A 6,000-nucleotide genomic window follows, 5' to 3' on the forward strand; every position below is an offset into this window, starting at 1 on the left:
ACAGAAGAAGGAAGTATCAGGTGGGATTCAAGCTCAGGTGCTCTGATTCTCGTCAACTCTTTTCATTCTACTATACATCAAACTTCTTGAATCATAACTGCCTGATTCTACAGAGCAATGTGTAAAGAAACATCTGACATTGATAGAACTCTTGTGCCTGTCCTTAAGTGTTCACTTCTGTTTTCTTTGTAATTACTTGTTTTATCTCATCCACTAGAGTGTATACTCCATATGGCCAAGGACTGAGTCTTATTCATCTTTGTATCTTGGAACAGGCCCAGTACATTATGAAAGGTCAATAGATATTTATGGATGAAGGAAGGGAAGGGAAGGGAAGGGAAGGGAAGGGAAGGGAAGGGAAGGAAAGGAAAGGAAAGGAAAGGAAAGGAAAGGAAAGGAGGAAGGAATGGAGCAGGAGAAATAGAGGGATGGAGGGAGGGAGAAATGGAGGGAAGAAAGAAGGAAAAGAAAGGAATTAAGGAATGGAGAAAGGGAGGAGAAGAGAGAAAGAAGGAAGAAAGGGATGAAAAGAGGAGAGGGAGGGAAGGGAGAGAAAGGAGGGAAAGAGAGAGGGAGGGGGGAAGAAATAAAGGGAAAGAGGAGAGAAAGGAAGAGATTAAGGATGCCCCATTTTTGTCAACTATTTTTCAGATTCTCTAATAATCAAACCTGGTTTCTAAAAAGCAGAAAAATACAAGGGAATGGGCAGAAAATACAAATGGTACATTTCCCTACTTTTAAAAGTCAGGAAGCTCAAATTTCTCCCTAAGCCTGGTAGCCAGGATTTCTTTGGATCCATTGTAAATTATCTGGACATAATCACTTAATACTGACCTATGGAATCCAAAGGATACTCAATCATTGTGCAAGGAAGAAGGGGCCCAGAGACACTATGAAGAATGTAAACTTTGTGACTCCTTTACAATCCAGAAAGTTTCTCATTGGTCCTGAGAGGTAGAGGAAGGGGGGGGGGGGTCTATAATAATGACATAAATCTCAGAATTCCTAGAAACAGATAGATTTATAGGAATGGATATGGAATGAAAAGCAGAACCAGAAAAATGATATACAGAATGATTACCACAATGTAAATGGAAAAGGCACTAAGAGCAACCCAATCTGATCAATTACTAATCAGCTACAAAGGCTTCTGGGGAATAGCCAATAAAACATACCTTGCTCCTCTGGGTAGCTATGTAGAAAAAGGCAAAGGTAGAATGTTGCATACATTTGGAGGCACTACAACAGGAGCAATTGGTTTTGTTGAACTATTTTCCTATTTACAATATAGGATTCGATTCTGGGAGAGGGGGCAGATATAACCAGAAACGCCAGTATGTTATTAAAGCAAAATGCATCAAGAAATTTTAATTGACAATAACTCCTCAAGAAGATCCAGATTGTATACCAATAGGAGTAAACATCTCTGTAGTGGTTTGGAGTTGACCAGGGTTGCTGTTGTTCAGTGTTTCAGTCATACCCAACTCTTTGCGACCCTATTTGGAGTTTTCTTTCATTTTACAGATAAGGAAACTGAGGGAAACAGAGTTAAGTGACTTGCCCAGGGCCACACAGCTAATAAGTGTCTGAGACCAGATTTGAACTCACAAAGATGAGTCTTCCTCACTCAGGTACAGCACCCTATCCACCGTACCACCCAGCTGCCCTAAGGTTTACAAATTTCCTACATCATCCTCATTTTGAAGATAAGGAGGCTGAGACTCAGATCCATGAAATCATTTGGCCAAACACATGTAACTAGTAAGTCCCAGTGCCCGTGTGCAGACCCAGACTTGCTAGTTCTCTTTCCACTATACCACATGGTTGGTGAGACCTGGAGTCTTTGCTGGGCCTTCTTTCTCTCACAAACCTCTGCCCCCTCAGCCTTTCATCAGTTCTAACAGCAAGGAGAGGCACATTTGTAGAAAGTGGTTAAAGTGGGAGAAGGCTCGAGAAGTCACAACATGGACCCTGGTAAATTACTCCCAAGGGTGAACCAGTGTAATTGAGTCAGGACTAGCAGAGGGAAACATTAAGCCCCTACCATGCCTAGACCCCAATGCCAAGAGATGAGAGAGACAGAGAGAGCGAGAGAGACAGAGACAGAGAGAGACAGAGACAGAGAGAGGGACAGAGAGAGAGACAGAGAAAGACAGAGACAGAGACAGAGAGAGAGAGAGAAAGAGACAGAGAGAGGGACAGAGAGAGAGAGAGAGACAGAGAAACAGAGAGAGACAGAGACAGAGAGACAGAGGGACAGAGAGAGACAGAGACAGAGAGAGAGACAGAGAGAGAGAGACAGAGAGAGACAGAGAGACAGAGACAGAGACAGAGAGACAGAGAGAGACAGAGACAGAGAGAAAGAGACAGAGAGAGGGACAGAGAGAGAGACAGAGAGACAGAGAGACAGAGAGAGAGTTGTGTATCGAAAAGAGCTCACAGCCCATTTCTTTATTAAGGCATGAGACAGACCAATGTTGCCATCATCAACCCTTTTGCTTGCTGTTTCTGCCTAAATTGGGGGATAGGTCCCGTTTCCAGAGACAGCCCCTGTAACTGGGTAACTACTTGGAAAGGAGAAAGAGGGTGACTATAACATTGTTCAATTCCACTTTCTCTTCCTTCTCCATCTCTTCCTCCCACCAGCCTGGAGACCCTTGCTCACGCTCTCACGCCAGCTACATACCAGCTGCCCCAAATTGCCTCTGGGTCTGGGCTCCTTTTCAAAGTCAGTCCCTGGTCTGTTTGCCCTCTTCTTGCCGAGAAGCTCAGCATGGGCATAAATAACAGAGAAGAGGGTACACTGCTGGCCCGGTGCCCAGCATGGGTTGTCAGCATCTCAGCATGCAGCAGCCCCTTCCCTCTTACCTTCGTCTGGGCTGAGCACATCCTGGGCACCAGGCTCCTCCATCCTGTGCTGCAGTGAGGCACTGGGGAGCCCCAGAATCATTCAGCTTGCCATCCCTGGCACCAGGGCACCTGCCTCATTCTTACAGCCCTGCTAGGAAGTTCCTTGGACTATAAGCTCCCACCTCTTTCATACAGAGCTGGAGCCCCGGTCTCCGGGGCCGGGGCCACCTACTCATGTTGCTGCCAGGTAAAGCAGTGGCCCGGGGGGCAGCCAGATCTTAGCAGCCCTTCTCTTCATCAATCTAGGCACAGGGCCACGTTGGGAGCTGGGAGCCACAAGTCTGCCCGCTGTTAACTCCTTGCTCCCCACCGCTCCTTGTCTCCCTTCAAAGCCTGCTGCCTTCCTTCTCTCCGTCCTCAGCACCTGGCAGAGGGAGGGTGCAGAGATAAACAATAACAAGCAGGTAACTGGCTGTCAGTGTCCCACTGGGACATGCTCCATTCAGGAGGCAGCTGCCAACAATTCCCCTCCTTGCCGGAGGGAAGGCAATTCATTTAAAGAAAAAAGCACTTTAACACCTCCTCCATCCTAACTAGGCTCAGGAGCCGGCATCTGCTGCCATCTGCTCCTGTTTGAATCCCAGATCTGATACTGCCTAGCAGTGTGACTTTGGGCAAATCATATCACCACTCTGAGCCTCAGTTTCCTCATCTGTAAAATGGGAATCATCTGTCACTACTACTTTCTACAGACTTGTCATGAGGACAGAAATTTGTAAATATCAAATGACTCTGGGCTACTCTAAGACTCCTTCCATTGTTAAACCGCATGCAAGGGAAGAATCAGAGAAACCTTGGACATTCTCATAACAAAAGGAAAAGCTATTCCCTAACTATGTGTCCTGAATTCTGATGTCAGGGACCATGTCTTTTCCATCCATCATGCCCCCTTCCTATACTCATGCCCAAATGGACTGGGCACAAAGTAGGCATTGACTTAATGCTTCTTGGTTAAGTACCTTAGTGACCAAGCTGAAATGTGATCCTGCAAACACATAGTAAAAGTTCTAATGTGTGCTAGGCATTGACAAGTTCCTTGAGGGCAAGGATTGTCTCACTTTTACCTTTATATCGTCAGTCCATGTATGTACAGTGCTTTGCAACTTGATAAATATTTGTTTAATTGAAAACAAAGCTAGTCATTATAGAGTAAGCTCCCAGACAATTATGGGGTCTTTCCTAGAACCAAAGAATCACAGGTCTGAAGATGGAAGGGGTCTCGGAGGCCATTTATTCCAGCCCCTTCATTTTACAGATGAAGAAACAGGCCTTTCATTAGTATAGGCTAAAGCCTCCTAGATTTTCTCCAGGGAAGAAGGAGATCTCCAGGCTGCCAGCAGAGTTATAAGAGTGCCTCAAGGAAAGTGACATATGTGTCACCAGCTCCTGCTCTGGCTCCAGGGTTAATTCCCTCCCTGGCTTGAGTCTGTAATTTCAAATTCATCTCAGGGGCTTGTTTTCATTTAACTTAATGCAGCCAGCATCAGGGGGAAATAACATTTTCTAGAGCCACAAAAGAGATTTCTGTTCTCAGAGTGATGTTTTGAAAGATGTCATTTTGCCTAGTGCTCCCCATTTAGTGTCTGCTGTAGAGGAAGATGGGAGAAGGCAGCCTGAAAAACATACAATGGAAAGATCAGCAGAGTAGCTTCTGCCTGCAGAGCCCAGGTCTAACCAACCTCCTGGAAAGTAAAAAATAACCTGTCCTGTTTTTCTGGACCTCTCTGACAGCCAGCCCTCTCTGAATGCAGAGCCTGCTGGCTATAGAAATCCAAATGCCTGGGAGGTTCAGATCACTGCTGCCCCAAGGGGGTGGTGGCTTCCCCCTCATTGGAGGTCTTCAAGCAGAGGCTGCATGAGCTGGCCTCTGAGGTTCCTTGGAACTCAGAGGTGCTGAAATTCCAATGCTGCTGCTCCTTCCTTTTAGTCCTAGAGTCCTAGCTGTCTGACTGCCTTAAAAGAGTCCTTCTTCCCAGATAAAAAAGATCTTTCACTTAACTCATCTTTCACTTACTGAATCAGTTGGTCCTTCATTCATTCATGGATTTACTTGCACATTCACTCAATCATTCACTCATTAACCATTCATTAACTCACCATTAGTCATTTTTTCATTCACTTTCACTCTTTCATTCATTCACTTTCTCATGCATTCATTCATGGGCTTACTTGTATATTTGATCACTCATTTACTTATTCAGTTATTCAATCATTGACTCCACTCACTAATTCATACATTTATGTGATTACCTGTATATTCACTCAATCACACATTTATTTACTCTTTTATTCAATCATTGACTTCACTCATTAATTCATCCATTCATTCATGTGCTTTCTTATGCACTCACTCATTTATTTTCCCATTTATTCAATCATTGACTTCACTCACTAATTCATCCATTTATGTGCTTACTTGTACACTCAATCACTCATTTATTCAACCATTTCATTCACTCATTCACTCCTTCACTTATAAACTCACTCCTGCTCTCTGTCTTTAATTCTCTCGTTTCTTCATCCATTCACTCAGTCACTTGGTCTTTGATGGCTTAAAATGTAAAGTCCCTTGTGCAATTTAAAGTAAGACTTCCTAAGCTGAGATCCACAGATACCTTGGGTCCATGGGATAGATTTCAGTGTGAACTTGGGAAGGGAAAAAAGGACATCTTTATTTTCACTAATTTGTGATTTCCTATGTGATCCAATGCATTTCATTTTATGCATATAAGAACATTATTCTGAGAAGACTCCACACAATTGTCAAGGGGGTCCAGGACAAAACAAAAGGGTAAGAGCCTCTGCTCTAAAATTCTTTATAAATATGAATTATTTTGTATTCTCTCATCCATGAGTTTATTCGTTCACTCATTAACTAACTTACTCATTATGTAAGTCATTCACTCCTCATCAAATCTTTTTAAGTATCAACTAGTGGCCAAAATTGGGTTAAATGCTGTGAGCAATCCAGGAAAAGTAGAAATCATGCTCTTTGGAAGGAAGAAGAAGAAGAAGAAGAAGAAGAAGAAGAAGAAGAAGAAGAAGAAGAAGAAGAAGAAGAAGAAGAAGAAGAAGAAGAAGAAGAAGAAG

The 6,000-nt window shown here is 43.7% G+C and overlaps 1 protein-coding gene and 1 long non-coding RNA gene across 7 annotated transcripts in view; one reads left to right on the plus strand and one right to left on the minus strand.

The window, feature by feature from the left end:
- LOC138153893 (uncharacterized) overlaps positions 1-6,000 on the plus strand; it is a 354,866-nt gene that overhangs the window by 345,748 nt on the left and 3,118 nt on the right. The window lies entirely within an intron of this gene.
- Positions 1-6,000, minus strand: part of PLCH2 (phospholipase C eta 2) — a 352,788-nt gene that overhangs the window by 169,129 nt on the left and 177,659 nt on the right. The gene's annotated exons all lie outside the window — the stretch shown is intronic.

This window comes from Petaurus breviceps, unplaced genomic scaffold (genome assembly GCF_028583685.1).
Source record: "Petaurus breviceps papuanus isolate PSGF00001 unplaced genomic scaffold, PetGlider_PUasm1.0 91041, whole genome shotgun sequence".
In the NCBI taxonomy this organism is placed as follows: domain Eukaryota; kingdom Metazoa; phylum Chordata; class Mammalia; order Diprotodontia; family Petauridae; genus Petaurus; species Petaurus breviceps.